Source organism: Vespa crabro, chromosome 6 (assembly GCF_910589235.1).
Source record: "Vespa crabro chromosome 6, iyVesCrab1.2, whole genome shotgun sequence".
Classification (NCBI taxonomy): domain Eukaryota; kingdom Metazoa; phylum Arthropoda; class Insecta; order Hymenoptera; family Vespidae; genus Vespa; species Vespa crabro.
Genome location: NC_060960.1, coordinates 9737619 through 9757618, shown reverse-complemented (window position 1 = coordinate 9757618; position 20000 = coordinate 9737619). Strand labels below are relative to the sequence as shown.

Below are 20000 nucleotides of genomic sequence, written 5' to 3'. Positions count from 1 at the left end.
AGAAAGAAAAAAAGGAGAAAAAGAAAAGAAAGAAAGAAAGAAAGGAAAAAAAAAAAGCAGAAAGAAACAAGCAACAAAAAGAAGAAAATAATAATTGAAAAAAGGAAATATTCTTTCGGACGTACATTAAGCGCGATATATGTATATATATATATATATATATATATATATATATATATATAACTAATGTCCAAGGTCTCTAAGTGGACGAGAAGAAGAGGAGAGAGGTAAACAAAACGAAGGAGAGAAAAAGAAAAAGAAAAAGAAAAGGAAAAAGAAAAGAAAAGAGGAAAGAAAGGAAGAAAAGAAAAAATAAAAGAAAGAAAATCTGTTCGAAGAAAATTGTCTCAACAAAATCGCCGTTGGCACGCGAAAAGAATGAGAAGAAGTACGGCTCCAAGTTAAATTGGACGGCCTTGTTTGCGAGATAGTCGAGGTTCGTTTTTTACGCATGTCTTTCCCACAGTTAAGAAGGAAGATCGCCGACTACCGTGTCGTCCACGTTGTCTAGCGTTCTTTGTAATATTTCTCATAGTAAAACCTTAGTCCGATCTTACTGTCGTTCAGTAAGGCCGAGCGACGACAAGGAATGCACAAGTCGTTCTCTCTCTCTCTTTCTCTTTCTCTTTCTCTTTCTCTTTCTCTCTATCTATCTATCTCTTTATTTTTCTTGGCGTTCTAGAGAATCGCGAAGCGTTTTGACGAGCTCGTAAAACCGACGCTCCGAGACGCGAATAATCTAGGTACCTATAAGCGCGTACCTCGCGCACCGATTTTCGCGCTTCGCGTGCACGAACTCTCGCCGGCTTACTCTCTCAAATTGAGCCATTTCCATGCGAGGAATTTATTTTCTTTCCCCTTCCTACCAACACCCCCTAACTCTCCCCCCGGTCCCACCACCACCATCACTATCCCACTGATAGATCTCCTCCCTACCATCCCCTCGTGAAAGGGAGATAGAAACATGAGAATCCATATTGGAAGAGATAGAGGTACGAAGAAAGAGTGAGTGCCTCGGTGTATATAACAACAAAGGGTAATCGCGTAACTCCACCTAAAGGTGGAAGAAAGAAAGAGAGAGAGAGAGAGAGAAGAAACAAAGGGGAAAAAAAAATAAAAAAAGAAGAAGAGATCTATCTCGAGATTTATTTTCGCGGACTTGAGGAAAATGACGGTCTCGCGAACGGAGCACAAGGAGAATCGAGATCGCTTTAAAAGCGATTTTACGAGTTTCCCTTTTCGAGAGAAAGAGAGAGAGAGAGAGAGAGAGAGAGAGAGGATGGGACACCTGGTCTTCGAAGGCCGTCCGCGTTCCAGAATCTCGAAAGTGCAGTAAAACTGACCGAAGCTGTATGAGAGGAGGAGAGAGAGAGAGAGAGAGAAAGAAAGAGACGCTTTTTGAAGCATGAAAAGGATGAGAAATCCTCTCCCTTTCGGTCCATCCATTCACAGTTCTTCCCTCACTTCTTTATTTCTTCTTCTTCTCCTTCTTCTTCTATTTCTCCATTTTAAACCACCGCTTCATCCCTTCTCGATCAGGAATCTCCCTCTTACTGTTTCTCGAGCAACAACCCTTGAACGTACGATTCTTACTTAGAGCCGGTTGATACGCGTTTTCTTGGACAGAACGAAGAGAGAAAGAGAGAGAGAGAGAGAGAGAGAGAAAGATTATATAAAAGAGAAAGAAGAAGAGAATAAGAGATACAGAAACTAGACTCACTTTTGTAACAATAGGATTCTTCTCAAACAAAAAAAAAAGGACAAGTTATTATTAAAGGGTAAGTAAGTAATTTATCTATCCATCGTTCGAGCACAAATTGCCCTTTGCCGTAAATTTTGGTTTGCCGAAGAAACCTTGTAGGACGTTGCCCTTGAAAATACATCGAAGAGGGTAGAAAGTAAAGTAGCAAGAAAAAAAGATTAAGAAAAATAGTATATGTGGGAACGTGCATGTGTGTGTCTGTGTGTGTGTGCGCGAGAGAGAGAAAGAGAGAAGGGTTGAGGGGGGGGGGGGTAACAAACACGACGCTTTGTAATCGAATGGAGTAAGGCAGCTCATTCTAAACTTTATTAATCCCATCCCGAGTATTCTAGATTACGAGCTTCTGTATCCCAAAGGATGTCCCCTCTTTGTAAAAAGGATCCCACAGTCCACGTAGAGTAAAGAAACTCCATTTCTGTGTGGCCTCTTCTTCTTCTTCTACTTCTTCTACTTCTTCTTCTTCTTCTTCTTCTTCTTCTTCTCTTTTTGAAATCATCGGTTCTCCTCACGTTAACCTTTTCTCCTTCTCGTCATTTGCACAAATAGGCACCCGTTGGATTACAGTACCGTACAACACAATGGCTGTCGTCATTGTCTCCAAGAGAGAAAGAGAGAAAGGGCAAGAGATAAAGATAGATAGATAGGGAGGGAGAGTGAGAGAGAGAGAGAGAGAGAGAGAGAAAGAGAATGACATGCAACGAAAGAAGGACCACCGGTAGGTACCTACTTTGTCGCAATCTTTTTAATTTATCGAACGACTATTCTCTATCTCTTTTCTCTATTTCTTTCTTTCTCTCTCTCTCTCTCTCTCTCTTTCTTTCTCACGCAACGTCGAAGGCTACTTCCTCATTTCGTATAAATCAACTCGAGTTTATGGAGTTCTATAGTCCTTATTTCCACGAGGATTCACGTTGTTAAAATTCATTCCACGAATGTCTCGTTTGAAGGAGGCATTAATAATCTTCTCATCTTGTAGGTATCTAGATAACGATCACAAAATAACTTTCCCGCACCTTGAAAAAGAAAAAGATAAAGAAAGAACGAGAGAGAGAGAGAGAGAGAGAGAGAGAGAGAGAGAGAGAGAAAGAGTACGAAATTCCGCCGACGGATATAAGCAGAGGCGTCCTCCTCGTCTCTCCTACCTTCGGAAATCCTGGATCTTCGATCGAGTCGAGTCGCGAACGATACGATACGTCCGGAGGAGTAAACGATGAGATGAGAGGAGGAGGAGGAGGAGGAGGAGGAGGAGGAGGAGGAGAATGAAAAAGAAGGGTTGCTCGCGAAAAGGGAGATAGAGAGAAAGAGAGAAATATATATATATATATAGAGTGGGGAAAGGGGGTTGGTGGAAAGAGAGAAGGAAAGTTTACCGGAAAGATATCCGGGAAGTCGCGGAGGAGTACTCTTCCCTTACCCCTACCCCCGAGCAACACCCCACCCCACCACTATCACAAGCAAGGAAGAGCAGCAAGAGCAGCAGCAGCAGCAGCAGCAGCAGCAGCAGCAGCACGAGGATGAGGACGACGAGAGGACGACGAAGACGACGGAGCACCAACATTGCTACTTGACCGCCGTGACACCCGTCGTTCGTCTTCTTGGTCCTCTCTTGGATTCTGCGCGCCGTCGTCGTCCCGTTCTCTCGTCCTAAGAGAGAACGAACGAACGAACGAACGAACGAACGAACGAACGAACGAACGAACGAACGAACGAACGAACGAACGAACGAACGAACGAACGAACGAACGAACGAACGAACGAACGAACGAACGAACGAACGAACGAACGAACGAACGAACGAACGAACGAACGAACGAACGAACGAACGAACGAACGAACGAACGAACGAACGAACGACGAACGTACGTACGAACGTACGTACGTATGTACGAACGAACGTACGAACGTACGAACGAACGAACGACAAAGCGGGCAAGCGAGGGAGCGCGCGCGCGCGGGCGCACTCTCGCGCGCTCTCGCTAGAGTACAATCCCCGGGGTGGGGATACTCTGCTCTTGGCAGAGTAGGAAACTGGTAGAAGAGTAAGAGAGAGAGTTAGATACCCCCACCAAAGTGAATCTTAAGCGCGGTACGAAGCCACGCCCATCGGGGTAACTAAGCCACGCCAGTAGTTCCCCCACTATTAACTCGAGTCATTCGTGGCGAAAGGTGGGGGAACGACAAACGCGCCGCTCTCGTTCGAGTCGTTTAAGTGGGGGTAGATTATCGGTAGTGGGGGAATGTTGTAAACCCCATCGGGTGGGGGAAACTTGGAAGACCGAGCGCACTCGGTGCCCCGCGTTACGAGGGGAGGGGTGGAAGCCGCCGGTCCGGAGGGGCGGGGAAGCGAACAGTTCGGCAGCGCGACCCGACGTGGGCACTTCGCTGTCCGGCCTTTCCTTCATTAAAATATTATTCCGTGCGTAGAGAGAGAGAAGACCCGCGGACACGAGAGCGCGGCGAGAGCCCTCGCCGCCCGTTTTCACGCCACGAACAAGGAACGCACTCTCTCGCCACCCCCGTCGCCGTGTCGTCGATTATTATAGTACGTCGTCGTTGTTCTCGTTGTTTTAACGTGTTCGTTACGTTAATTCGCCGGGGGTGTTTTATTAATAACGTGGACGTGCCGGATAATATACATAATATACTAGCACACAAATACACAAGTATACACGTACTCTCTCCTCTCTCTCTCTCTCTCACACACACACACACACACATACACACATTCTCTCTCTCTCTCTCTCTCTTTCTCTCTCTCTATCTTTCTCACATACACACACGCACCAACATACATATAAACACAATACACTATTTTATTATCACATACTCGTAGTCTGTTAATCTTCGTCGTTGTCGTCATCGTCATCGTCGTCGTCATCGTCATCGTCATCGTCGTCATCATCGTCGTCGTCGTCGTCGTCCTCGTCCTCGTCGTCGTCGTCGTCGTCGTCGTCGTCAACGTCAACGTATCTATCGTCAATGTCCTGTTCGAGGAAAGGATCCCCACATACGTTTACGCCAATCAAAAGAGAAAGAAGAAAAGCGTGGTTGCCGGAGGTGTTTTATCAGTGTTCCTATCGAAACTACTTTCAAGAGTAGTTTGTGTGACTTTAAGTGCGTTCATTATTTTTATTAATGAACAGGATTGCCGGTAGAAGAAAGTGGGAGAGAGAAAATGACCGTCTGTGCTATCGAGAACCTTCCTTTCGACCATTTAGAAATTTACAGTCCTTTGTTGATTTATAAGGGATATACCTGGTTTAACTAAATGGTTTAACTGCACGGTTTAATTGCATTGTCTCCATCACGAATGTTCACTTCCACTACTTTATTTGGGAATTTTTCTCGGACGAAGACCAAGAAGCGTGGATATCACGTGCATTATCCTATCGTCAACATCGAGAGCAACATCTTTATATATATATATCGTGGAATTTGGAAAAAGTACTATACATGATGTACATACATACATATGTATGTATACATATATATGTATATCAGTGATACACGTGGCCAATATCAAAAGTGCGCGACGAAGGAAGTTCCTGCGTGAGAAAGAAAATTAATAAAGAGAAAAAGAGAGAAAAATACAAGATATACTGCGAGCTCGCGGGATATGAACCCAGGTACGTGTTCATCATAGTGAGATAACGTTCAAGTTGTTTTGTGCTAAAGTGTAAAATTCATTTTTCGGAACTTTGGATTTTTATCCTAATCTCCCGTTGTTATTTGCCCCCTGGATTTAGTGATACTGTGCGATAATCAGGATCAGTGAAACCTAATCGTTCTTTTATAGGATAGTTTAGCCCTTCCAGTGATGTGGTAGGTTCTTTCGAAGAGTGATCGATTGTAGAAATTAAAAGGGAGGAATAAGAGAAAAGAAAAGAAAAGAAAAGAAAACCAATCAAATCCTCGTGAAAATTCGAGCTCGTTAATTTTTTTTCATTCGTGTCAAGAAATTTCTTTTGGATCTACAATCTGTTATGCTAACATAATATACGAGATCTATCGATTTTCGGTGATTAGAAGACGATAATTCGTCTTTGATATCGTTCGAAAGATATTTTCTTCATTTTCGTTCGTTCAACAACAATATCTCGTCCTTTCGTCCTCTATGCCGTTGTTTAAGAAAAACAATAAGAATGAAAGAAAGAAAGAAAGAAAGAAAGAAACAAAAAAATTTTTAAACATTCAATTCCCCAATCACGAAATAATAATTGAATAAGTCATATTGGATAATACGAATAGACGAAATTAAAAGAGAAAAATCTAATATGATTTTCTCGATGGATTTTTATTTTCTCTTCCTGATTCCGTGGTCTTTATCAAGCGCGCGACTAAGTGTTCCACGAAATGTCTATACTTTGGTTAAAAGGTGCGTGTAAGCCGCAAGAGAGAACCCGCGGTGGAAACGCGTGCGACACGCCAGATTTCGATTTCGAGCGTAGATAAGGGAACCGGTATTATGGTTCTCCACTCGAAGCGAGCCGAAGAAGGTTCGCGCGCGCACTCAACTCTCTCTCTCTCTCTCTCTCTCTCTCTCTCTCTGTTATTTACTCACTCACTCACACGTTGCGATTTAGATATCAACCTTTTGTTTATCAACAGAACGCCGGGAAGCGTAGGAAATTTGAAACGCGTTTCTCTATCTATCTCTCTCTCTCTCTCTCTCCCTCTCATTCATTCACTCTCCCTCACTCTCTCTATCTATCTATCTCTGTTTTTTACGTCATTTTTCTTTCGAAGGAACCTCCTCTTCTCTTGGCATCCATTTCGTTCTTTTCTTTTTCTTTTCCTCTCGTCGTTCATCATCGTCGTCATCGTCGTCGTCGTGATCGTCGTCGTCCTCGTCGTCGTGATCGTCGTCGTCGTAACGAAACGTTTCTCGCTTCGTCGAGACTATCATCGACTTCCGCTAGAAGCACCACGCGTTATACTCTTCTTTTTGTCGGCGATACCTCGACGATGCAATTACTGCGAGTAGGCTTTCGAGTTGTTGAGGTTTCCGTCAGAGGTCAGTGACGAGTTTACAGCGTCATTCCCTCTCTCTCTTTCTCTATCTCTCTCTCTCTCTCTCTCCATTCCCGATTAGTTCCTCTTTCTAAGATGATTAGAGCCAGGTACTCATTTATTAGCGAACCGTCGAAGGATACGTAACTCTACCGACGCAAGTCTTACTTGCATTTTCGTCATTTCATTCAATAGTCTCTACAAGACCTTTGATATAAATCCAGAAAAGTGTTCGTGTCTATTTATTTATTTATTTATTTATTTATTTATTTATTTATTTATTTATTAATTAATTAATTAATTTTTTTTTTCGTAATTTCTTTTCTTTTTTGCATTCGTTTATTAATTAGCTTTTGTTTAATTATCATATCGAAATTACGATATATCACTATTATCGATACGTCGATCTAATGATTTTGACGTTATTAAGTTCAGGTGCGCGCGCGCGAGCGAGCTAGCGAGCGAGCGAGTGAGCATATATTTCAACGTATATGCGTGAGTATGCGTGGGCACATTAATCGACATCTTATCTCAATAGATTTTTCATTGTTCTATCAAACCTTCTCATTCGCTCTATCCTGTTACAATTCAACCGGTACGGTTTAAAAGCTAGATACCTTTCGAGGTTAATTAATCGCGATTAGGTGAAACACGTATGCCAAGTTTTCTCGTGAGCCTCGTGTACACCACTAACGTTGATTAATTAAAGCCGGCGTAGTTAGTTACTACTACGGATATATCTGAGCTTTCACGAAAGAAAATTGACCACCGAGGTCAACGATATCTCGCGTCTCCGCGTTATTTCTTGCAGAGTTTGACTTACCGTTCGTCTTTCTCCTTTTTTTCCTCCAACACCTATCTCTCTCTCTCTCTCTCTCTCTCTCTCTCTCTATCTATCTATCTATCTATCTATCTATCTATCTATCTCTAAATATATATTTATCTATCCGTCTCTTTTTCCTCAAGTCGTTTTACACAAGTAATTAATCGTGATTGATATACATCGCCGTGTTCCCTTGTCGGATGAAGTAACCATCGTTCTTGTCTTCTATGAGAATCATAAAAAAGATCAATTCTAAAACGGATAAATGCGGTTACTATATTTGTCTATATATATATATATATATATAGATATATAGATATAGATATAGATATAGATATATATATATACGCACTGTTGTTGGTATAAGATAGAAATCGTTTCCACGTTTTTACCGAGTAGTCAAATACTCGAAAAGTATCTTTCGATACGACGAGTTACTATCTTTGTACATTGAGATGCCGTCTTATTGCCGTAGGATACCTTAAATACATAAAAACATGGAAGAAATTATTTCAACAAGATTACCACAGATAGTCAAAATCTCTCAATGAATTGTATTTCTCGTTGGGGATAAATTATTGTTAAATATTTAAAAATAAATTATTAGAGAACATATTATGAGAAGTACGTAACAAGTGATAAAGAGTAAAAGTATATACGTACGTACATATATATATTGCGACGAAACGGAAAGTAGAAATAAAAGAGAAAGAGGAGAAATAAGACAAAAAAGAAAACAGAAAAAAGAAAAAAAAAAAACTTTAACATGGTCACGCCCACGACGAACAAGCCAGCCATCCCGCCGACTCCCCCTTTCCCATCCCTATCCCATCCCACCCCCCTACACTCGCCGTCTGCCTTCTCTATCTCGTGGACATTTTTCTCATGGAAGTGACGCGAACTTAAAGGCGAACGTTGTCGCAATTTGTTTGCCGGAAAGGAGTGAAAAGCGGGCGGAGAAATGTGGAAAGAGTGAAAGAAAGAATGAGACAGGAAGTATCCTCTGGGACTAATTAATCGCAAACCGGTAGTATCTCCTATGATTATAATTCCCCTTTTATATCGTGGAATATCCATCGAGCGTGCCTCGATTTTAATTCTTGTATAAATACCTTACTTACTTTCCGCTTTCACGTTCTATCGAGAGAGTTCTCATCGATTCCTATATACCTACTTCCACGTAATTAGAATTTCGCGAGATGTCTGCGATTATTTCGTAAAAGTCGATTAATTAAAATGGTGTCCCGCTGTGTGTTCTCGTTAACGAACAGCTTCGACGACAAAGTCGTGAAAGGGGAAGAAAAAAAGTGGGGAAAGGAGAGGGTGAAGACTGTGGAGAGTATGTGTAGTGGCGGGGGGATAGAGGAGTCCGAGGTGCAGCCGACCGGACTCGTAATCGTAACGGGGAGGTGGAGGGGGGGATAGAGAGGGAAAAGAGTTTATCGTTTTTATCAATGAAAACGACAATTCATTTTTGTTCTTGTTCTTTTTTTCTTGTTCTTTCTTTTTTTTCCTTTTTTTTCTTTTTCTTTTTTTTTTTTTTTTCCTTTTACCTTTTTACGTTATCACGGAGACGCAAATTGATTTATTTTTTAATATATACATTCTCTTTTTTTTTCTTCTTCTTTTTTTTTTCTTTTTCTTTTTTCATTATTATTATCACATTCGTGACTGTTCTTTTCTTTTTTTTCTTTCCGTTCGGTCAATTTGTTAACGACAATGTTAATATCATAAGTATTTGTTTGTAAGGACTTTTAAGTGTAGTTCTCTCTCTTTCTCTCTCTCTCTTTTTCTCAGATAACATACCAAAATGCTCATAATCGGTAAATTTAACGGCTCATTCAAAAGACCAAGATATATATTATCGTGCACTGATAGAGGCGTACGTAAAATCATGTTGCCACGTACCCTTTTATCGTAAAGCTTAGCGATATGTGCATGTATGTTCCCTGTACATATGCGGAAGAACGTTACAATGTTTGACACGCCGACAATTAAAATAGTAATAATTTATTATCGCCTTTTGCATAACCCCGTATGTATGCACGCGAGAGTAATGACGCGGGTGGGCACGAACGTTTAACTTCTAAAGACAATTAGAAAATATACATCAAGGTGATTAGGACAAAAGAGAGTAAAGGAAAGAAGGAAAGAAGGAAAGAAAGAAAGAAAGAAAGAAAAGTGAACAATCAAATGGGAAAGAGAATCCATGATTTTTCATTGAGTATATCATAGATTTGTTTTTCATTTTTTTTTTACTTCTTTTTTACTATCATCTATTAACACTTTATCTATGGAGAAAAGATATTCTTCTTTCAATGTTCGACGCGTGCTCATTCGTTCTCGTGTGCGTGTGTGTATTGGGGTGTACTGTTTGCTTGGAATCCGACGGGAGCCGTGCGTTGAAATCACCAAGGAAACTAACTCTTCTCACGAAATTCGTCGAATCTATCTCACTTTTATTTCTCGTTTAATTAAATGAAATCTGATCGATTGTTTTGTCAATTCTTTTTTTCTTTTTTTCTTTTTTTTTTTTTTTTTTGTTCTTCTAAAAACTCCATAGATACTTTCTAATGTATCGAATGTGTGTATTCGTTGATGGAAAAAAAGAAAAAAATGAAGAGAGAGAGAGAGAGAGAGAGAGAGAGAGAGAGAGAGAGATAAGAAATATTCGATTAATTGACATGAAATAATTTTCAAAATATGTCATACGTCGTTAAGTTCGCGATATCTCGAAATTCATAGATATTCCATATTGAAAATTTTGTCGAATCATTCATTCGTAATGGAAATGAAAAGGATCGCTATAAGTCGCGGTTACATAGTTCGACTTAGGTAAACCCTTTTTTTTCTCTTTCTTTTATTTTGTTTCTTTTTTATCTTTAACGCTTGAAATAGGTAGAAATATAAAAAGAAAAGAAAAAAAACAAAACAAAAAAAATGGATACATATATGAATTTGTATAAAGTCGAAAGGGGATGATTATAAAGAAATATTTCTCTTTCCTTTTTTTTTGTTTTTTTTTTTTTTTTTTTTTTTTTTTTCCTTCAACGATCTAATCCTTCGTTGACCTCGTAGTTTCTTACGTACGAAACGGAAATTAGTCCGAGAGCACAGTGATTTCGAAGAAGAGGATCCACGATGGACGTAATCCAGTTATCTCGGTTGGATCGGAATCCATTAAAACGGCTGTGTGCTGGCTTTCTCTATCTTGGAATGATCGGTCATTTAATGGACACGCCGCGAAGTGTTCAGATTCGGGCCGGTTCTCTCTCTCTCTCTCTCTCTCTCTCTCTCTCTCCCTCTCTGCTTTTCTCTTTTCTTTTATTATTCTTCCTCTTCTTTAACTTCTTTCCATTCGGGATTCGCAGCGATTTAATTAAAATTGAGGCCGTAGTTTTCTTTCGAAACTTAAGTAGATACGTGTAGATACTTGCTTGGTTGTATTAACGTTGGTTGTTAATCGACAGGACGAGCGTGATCTCCTTCGTGAGAAAAAGAAAGAAAAAGAGAGAGAGAGAGAAGTAGATAAAGAAAGGAATGGAAAAAACGGCGAAGAAGGTAGATCGGATAAGGGCTTTAAAAGCGCGAAGAAAGTGCTAAGGTATTAAAGTTGTACCCTTCGACGTTGGAATTCGAGTTCTCGTGTTGTTCCGCCCCCGCCTTCGGAAGAATTCGATTTTAATTCCTAAGCATCGAAGCTTCCCTTAAAAAAAATTTTAACCGGTCGTGTGTACGTACTTCTTACGTATCTATATGTATATATATATATATATATATATATATATATATATATATAGATACGTGTTTGTGTATATAACGAGCAATATGGCCGATCGTGTTCTCCTATAGAAATAGAGAAAGAGAGAGAAAGAGCAACTAAAATATCTATAGATATTTGCCATACTCAGTGCTAACGGTGTGACGGCAGCGTTCTAATCGGCAGTGAATATTCGATAGGAATGTTACGCATTAATTGACGTGCTACACTAATAAGGATAATTTATATTGACTTGGATTGCTTGTTATTTAGTTAAAATCTCTTGTCGAATTGTGAACTATAATTTCGTTCGTTCCATTACCTTCACTTATACTTTTCTTCATTTATATATATATATATATATATTCTTTTTTTTATTATTATTATTATCGTATGGGCGTATTTAATTTTCTTGTTTTTTCTTTTTTTTTTTTTCTATCTTTCTTTCATTACTTTACTTTTACTTAACTTTATTTTACTTTACCTTCGAAGCACCCCTAATCTCGTATTCATAAAGAAGATAAAGAGAAAAAAAAAGTCGACGGGAGGAAGGTGGAAATGGGAAGGGAGAGTAGGAGAAGGAGGAGGAGGAGGAGGAGAGAGGGCGCGCGCGCGCGCTATGTAGCCCTTTATCTTTCCTAACGAAATTTGCATGAAAGTCGAAGGAAACGAGTCCCGCGAATTATATTTAAGTTTGCGTGGTTTCCGGAAGGATCGTAAAACGGTTGTCCCGCTAGCGATTAGTATTTTTCTACTTCCACGACATCGAAGTATTATCTTTCTTTTACTCCGACAACGAGCTTCTCCTCGTCGCGTTACCCTGTCATTACGTACACGTATTAAATCCCCGTAATTACAGATATTAGATTTTCTAATGGCAACGTAAACTATCCGTAAAAGCTCTCTGTTAGTCCGATCGCCAAACGTAATTACTATGGGAAGTTATGCGCGTGTACTTACTTACTTTGATTTCGTATTCTAATGTGAATTAAATCTATAGAGAGTACTGGAGTAATGAATAGAAGATACGTCTATAAAAAATTTGTATATGTGTATATGTATATATGTATACACACCTATGTATATGCAGGTATATATGTGTATGAAAAAATAAAAAAAAAAAAAAAAAAAAAAAGAAAAAATAATCCTTTGAAGAATTCGAGTAGATTCGAGTGACCTGATCTGATATTCATAAATGTAGAAAAGGGTGGCCCGTTCTCGGCTGACGAAAATTTGCATTAAACTCAGAATATCTATGAGAGGGGTTTGAACGGAACGTGGCATCGCTTCAAGTAGAATGAAAGAATAATAATAATAATAATAATAATAATAATAATAATAATAATAATAATAATAAGAACAACAACAACAATAATAATATAAGAAACTAAATAAATAAGTATATCAAAAAAAAAAGAAGAAAAAAAAGAAAAGAAATAAAAGGATGAGAGAAGAATGCAAGAAGGGTGAAAAGATTCATAATTCTCTTCTCATTTTCGCTTTCCTTGAGGATGCAAAATAGACCTCTCTTTTCTATGAGGGAAGTAACAAGCGTGCAAGGCACACGTGCCCTCCCATTTCTCTCCTTCCATTTCTCTCTCGCTCTCTCTCTCTCTCTCTCTCTCCGTACCTCTTCCCCCTTTTTATATCCATTTTCTTCGAACCGCGTGCCTACGTAATGCCATTTATTATCATAAACGATCGTCGAACGTTTGATTCGTCGATTTATTTCGACCGAGCTTGTCGCCATTGAGAATTAACGAGCTCTTTATGCGAGAAGTCGAAGAAGGAGAAGAAGAAGAAGAAGAAGAAGTAGTAGTAGAAGTAGAAGAGGAAAAATTACGAAATAAGAAGGGAGGAGAAGAGGACGCGAGTCTTGATTCGAATCCCTATTGATTCGAATTAAAAAAGAAAAAAAAAATATATATATATATATATATATGCCTGAATTATTTTAATAATAATGATAATGATAATAGTAATAATGACGATAATAATTAAATGAAATTGTTCTTAAATGATATGTTGAAAGAAGAAAAGAAAAAGAGATAAAAAATAATATATACATATGCATATATATTATACTCATTCGTGAGGCTAAATCCCACGGTCTGAAATCGTGCCGGAATCATGACAATATTGTTCGAAACGAAGTAAGAATGCCAAAGAAAAGAGGAGAGGTGGTGGTGTTGCTGTAAAAGAAAATAGAAGATAGGAATTCGTAAGATCAGTTGTCGTGGATGCTGTTCGAACGACGTGTAGTTGTCGGTATTCCGTGCTCTTCCCGCGACCGAAGGTAGAGAGGTCAATACCGAACTACCACGAAAAGTTCACGACCAGTGTAACGGTTATAATCATTGGGTAGTAGGTGTACCTACCTAGGTATGTGGATATCCACTCGGTTAACAGAACTCTAACGATCTATACGATGTAACTTAATTTGCCGTAACGCGCGAAACCGTTGTATAGAAACGGAGAACCCTAACAATAAACGTAATAAGTGACGTCTTTCTCTCTTTCTCTATCATTTCATCCTGTAACTCTCTAAAATATGTAAATTTGCCACGTAATTTTGTGTACGATTTAAAAATAATCATTTCTCGTTTTGCCTTTAGCAAATATTTTTCTAATCGTATAACGTTCTCGAGGATTCGTTAACGTTCGAATCCAATAATTTTTCTATTTTCTATCGTTTTTATTTTTTTTTTTCCAATTCGAAAGTAATGAAGAAATCGAAGTGAAAAAGTTTAATAACGTTTTGCAAAATTTTTCTTTTCTATGAATTCATCTTCTTTTTTCTCTCTCTCTCTCTCTCTCTCTCTCTCTCTCTGACTGTCTCTCACTCTTTCTCTATCTCTCTCTTCTCTTTTTTTTGTTTTTTCTTTTTTTTTTTCTTTTTTTTTTTTTTAACAAGAAGTAACATTGTGCTCGCGATAGGATACTAACGCTTCGAGAACTTCAACAGAGAAAAGTCGTGAATATGAGTGAGATCAGGCATTAGGTGCCTTTATGTCGGCACAATGCCGTTTATTATCATAATCTATTATCGCGGCTTACACCGAACGTGCCTGAAACGCTTCTGAAATGTTCCTTGCGACCCTTTAAGGGGATTGTCCCACACAAGGATTATATATTTTCTTTCTCTTACTTCTCTCTCTCTCTCTCTCTCTCTCTCTCTCTCTATCTCTCTCTTTCTTTTTTCTTTTTTCAATTCGTTTAACGCTTCGTTAACCTTCGCTCGAAACAATTTTTTAATAGAAAGATAATTTAAATAAAAAATTTTCAACAAATTTTACTTCCTATTATGATGTGAAATTTTTTTCATACTTTTTTCAATTTCAAAAATGATCTTGTTCTCGTTATTCTCTCTCTCTCTCTCTCTCTCTCTCTCTCTCTCTCTCTCTCTCTCTCTCTTTCTCTTTCTCTACATTTTTCTTAATTCGAATGTAATCGAACTTATGATTACATGATCTTCCTCTATGGATTGTCTCTTTTTATTTCATCCTTTTGGGAGAAGCATAAATTATAGGAAAACGTGCGACTAGTTACTGTACGTTTAATGAGTTAAACCAACCGATCGCGTTCGATCCGAGTGTAAAAGAGAACATTTTATTATCCCTTAAATAATACTTTCGGAGCATTTACGTCCTGCGTGACATCGTTTATCGTTCACTCGTTATGAGTAACACCAAAAAATCAACAAACTTCTCCTCCCCCCTCCCTCCCTCTCTTTCTCTCTTTCCCTCTTTCTCTCTTTTATCTTGTCCTTTTTTTTCACGCATAAGAAAGAAAGAGATAAGAGATATAAAAAGAATATATATATATATATATATATATATATATATATATATACACGTGTACCTATGTTTCTCGCATCCTTCGTTGCATAAATTAAAATTCTTATTACCGTCTAAATAATATTTTGTAGGCATTAACGTCGGTCGATCGTCGTATGCAGCGTAATCCGGCTTACGATGCTTTTAAATACATCGCAAAATTATCTCCTTCCACCTCCTCTCATCTTCTTCTCCTCCCCTTTTCTCCTATCCCTTCTTCTCTTTCAATAATTCCTTTTTTTTTTTTTTTCTTCCTTCTTTCTTCTCAACCACCAAGAGAAATGCTCAAGATTGGTAGGAATTAATTACTCGTAACAAGGACCTTAACGGGATATTCCTTGCTCCTTAATACCGTGAAAAAAAAAAAAAAGAAAAAGAAAAAATATTAATAACTTCCAAAAGTAGATGAGATAAAGAGAGGTGATAAGGAAAAAATTAATGATACCAATAATAATAATAATAATAATAATAATAATAATAATAATAATAATAATAATAATAATAATAATAATAATAATAACAAAAATAATAATAATAATAATAATAATAATGACAATAATAATAATAATAATAATAATAATAATAATAATAATAATAATAATGAAGGATAGAAGGGTGGGGGGTTTAGTGGGAGAGGATTTAACTTTTGCTCAGGTTCTTTCGATTAATACGAATCAGCTTGCTAGCCTCATCGCTGCTAATGGCGGACGGCAGATGTATAAGTACCAAAGGATATTAAATAGCGCTTAGCATTCTTCGAAAGAAGCAGTAAGAACGATTATAATTATCTTCTCGTTTGTTAAGAGAGTATTGCTCGAGTAGGTGGGAAGTAATGATTTTTATAGGATAGATCTAAGAGAATGATTTGTAATAATATATTCTTGAAAGAAAAACCGTCCTTCTTGTTATTCGATTTCTTTTTGACGATGGTATTAAAAAAAAAAAAAAAAAAAAAAAAAAAAAAAAAGAAAGAAAGAAAAGAAACAAAAGAAAAAAAAACCAAAAAAAAAAGAAAAAGAAAAAAAGAAAAAAAGGCGAAAAGAATGAAAGAAAAGATAAAAGGAACGAAAGAAAGGCGAGAACGAAATCAATAACCATGGCCGATATATAATTAATTATTAAATTTCATTCGAAACAATGTTTCTTTTCGAAGGTGCTTATTTTATTCGTTAATAAAACAGAAGAGGATAGAAGATGGAGAGGATGAAGATGAAGAAGAGAAGAAGAAGAAGAAGAAGAAGAAAAAGAAGAAAAATAAGAAGAAGGAGCGAGAGATCTTTTAGTAGCATTCGAAGAAGGATCACGATAGTCATTAGCGACTTAATTGCACTTTGTCCATTATTATTATTTTTACATCGTTTTTGCTCTCTTTCTTTCTCTCTCTCTCTCTCTCTCTCTCTCTCTCTCTCTCTCTCTCTCTCTCTCTCTCTCTCTCTTTCTCTCTCTAACTATCCATGTGTCTAAATATGGTTATATATCTGTGTGTATGTGTGTGTGTATGTCTATAGGTAAAAAGAAACAGAAAGAGAGAGAGAGAGAGAGAGAGAGAGAGAGAAAGAAAGAGAGAGGGTGGTGAAGTAGAAAGAGACGAAGACGAAGTATGGCCGACTATAAAGGCCATCCTTGAAGGGACCCTCGTAAAAACGCACTTTGTTGCCTCCTTAAATCCTGATAATTCCACGCTCTCCGAGTCTACCCACCGATTACGCGGTAATCGCGTTTCGCCGGACCTCCTTCTCTTTCTTTCTATATCTATCTTTCTCTCTCTCTCTCACTCTATGTATATATATATATATATATATATATATATATATATATATATATATATCTTTCTCTCTCGCAAAATAACAGCAGACTCCCTTTTCCGATTGAAAGCATTTCGACATTTCATTTCTCTCGTAACATCAAAAAAATGTTTTTTCGTCCTTTCCCTTCCCTTTTTTTCCGCCTTTTCCTTTTCCTTTTCTTTTTCTTTTTCTTTCTTTTTTTTTTTTTTTTTTTTTCTTTTTTTTTGATCTTTCTTTTTAATAATACGAATCGGAATCATACGATTGTTTCTTCGATCCGACAATCTATTTACTATTTATTTTCTTTTCTCTCGTTATATCATCGATGAATAGGATTTGAAAAATACAAAATTATGAAATGTCAATTGTAAGAAGAACAAAAAATGGACGAACTTTGTCGAATCTCTTTTTTCTAATTTCTCTCTCTCTCTCTCTCTCTTTTTCTCTCTCTATCTCTCTCTCTTTTAATCGCAGAAAACTCGTCTCGTATGAATTCGAATTTGCATTTCTCAAATGGGGGACGAACAATAGTCGCGTGTAACGTTATCACATTTTCCGAGGGGGGAGGGTGAGGAGTGATGGGGGTGGGGGGTGGTGTGCGCGCGACCGGTTTTTTATATAGATACATGGATCTTTTTATTCATTCTTTTTCTTCGCTTTTCTTTTTTTTTTTTTTTTCATTTTCGTTCTTTTTTTTATTTCGTTTTTCTTCCTTTCCTTCTTTTTTTCATCGACAGTTATTAGCTAGCCATTGTATGGTTGGAGGATACACATAAGGAACGTAAACGTGAACGCTCGTAACTCATTTCCCGTGAGACTGAAAGGATGAACAAAAAGGAGAGAGAGAGAGAGAGAGAACGAGAGAGAAAGAGTGGAACGATCGAAATGACTCGAACAAGATCCGAGTTCTAAATTATCGAGTTATTAATAAGGAGCCGATATTGTTATTGGAATTCTCCTTATTTTACGATATCCACGGACAAGGTCTTCGATTAACGACTCTTTTGCAACTTCGACCACCTATTAACCATCATAATAAGTAATATGTTTTGTGGCATGTTGAAACGATCATCGTTTTTAAGGATCGTCGATCGTGCGAATAACGACGACAAACGGAAAAAGAAACGAGAAACAGAAGCGAGGATGGGGCGGTGAGTAGAGGGGGCGGGGTGGGGTGTGAAAGAAAAAATAACAACAAGGAAAAAGGAACAGAAAAATTGGAGGAGGGGATTGGGAGAGAAAAAGAAGTAGTAAGAAGAAGTGTCGCGACTTAACGATCGCGACATCATTTTGACGCGATGATGCGCTATATTTCAATATATATATATATATATATATATATATATATATATATATATATATATATATATATATATATATAAATAATTATTGCCGAACGTGCCTGGAATCTTATCGAGATTATATTCACGTTCGTGCGAAAAATTGACATAGGAATGATCGATATAAAATATTTATCGATATAGGGATAGGCTTATAATGATTGATTGAAAAAGAGAAAGAAAATTGGTCACTTCCGATTGGTCGTATCTTTTTATAATCATTTAACTGAACTGAATTAGAAAGAAAGAGAGAGAGAGAGAGAGAGAGAGAGAGAGAGAGAAGACTTCATTATATTAAAATAATCCTTTTGATATAAGACTTTTTAAATATAATAATCAAAAATATGATTACGCAAGAGAACCATGAATGAATAATTTATTAAGAGAGAGAGAGAGAGAGAGAGAAAGAAAGAGAGGGCACCTGCATTTCGTTATTTTTAATGAGATTCTTAAGCATACGTTTGTATAGGTATGTGATTTGAATTTCCCGCGTCTATTTGCCCGACCCCTCGACATGTAAAAATATTTATGTACCTACATACAGTGCGATTCTCTCGAGGCATGTTATCGGTACGATACGATACAAAGGGACATTATAGATCGGACTTTACGAGCGGTTCCGTGGAATTCGATTCACGAGTCGACGCGCTCGCGCTTCTCGGGGAAAGTGTAGTGTTGTTTGTAGTATATATATGTAATAGATTCTCCTTTTCGAAGGAACACAAGATGGAGTTTTACAATATTGCCTGGTATAATACAATTCGTTGGAAGATTTCGTTAAAAAAATCTTTCTCTCTCTCTCTCTCTCTCTCTCTCTCTCTTTCTAATAATAATAATAATAATAATAATAATAATAATTGACGTTAATAGTTCTCGCGCGATAATTTGCGTTAATTATCTACTAATATCTGGGATCGATAGATCATCGTCCAACAAAACCGTAGTCCGATCTCCTTCCCGTATCAAAAAAAAAAAAAAAAAAAAAAAAAGAAAAAAAAAGAAAGAAGAAAAAACAAAACAAAAGAGAGAAAAAAGAAAAGAAAAAGGATGAATCGTACGAAGGACATCTATCCAGAAAATTCACGTCTCCTCGCGTCGATCATTAATCACGCGTCTCATTCTTTATTCCCAATCAGGATACCTTTTGAATCTTAATTCGTTAACCGTACGAAAGAACTCTTCGGGCCACGTCGATCATCGAAATCAGCATTTTCGATTCTTTGTCCTTCTTGACTTCTCTCACCGGCCTAGTTGTCATCGTGACGAGTGTCGAAAAAAAATATATTCGTATATATATATATATATATATCTTCTAACTTTTGCAATAATTACAAACTCTTACATTAATTAGCATATAAAAACAATCAACGAGAGACAAAAATACGTGGGCGGTTTATCGTAGATATTATCTATAAGAAAATGCTTAAACGAATTTTTAATTAAAATCGCAAGAACGTCATAGTTATTAATAACTCTCACGATAAGGAGACGAAGAAAAAAGAGTGAAACAGAAAGAGAGAGAGAGAGAGAGAGAGAGAGAGAGAGAGAGAGAGAGAGAGAGAGAGAGATAAAAAAATGCATGGACAGATTGGGTGGATGGGTCGGATGAATATTGGGTGGTGGTTGATAATAGGGGTTGGAATAGGTCAAAAGTTGAACGGTAAGTCAAATAATCGGATAGA

General features: G+C 37.6%; 1 protein-coding gene across 21 annotated transcripts in view; it reads left to right on the top strand.

Moving 5' to 3' along the window:
* Positions 1-20000, top strand: part of LOC124425069 (zinc finger homeobox protein 3) — a 399866-nt gene that overhangs the window by 244651 nt on the left and 135215 nt on the right. The window contains exon 1 of one of the 21 annotated variants that reach the window (XM_046964868.1): positions 3730-5388. The exons of the other annotated variants lie outside the window; for them this stretch is intronic. The gene's annotated coding sequence lies outside the window, so the exon portion shown is untranslated. Of the gene's footprint in view, positions 1-3729; positions 5389-20000 lie in introns of those variants that run through there. 21 annotated transcript variants of the gene reach the window in all.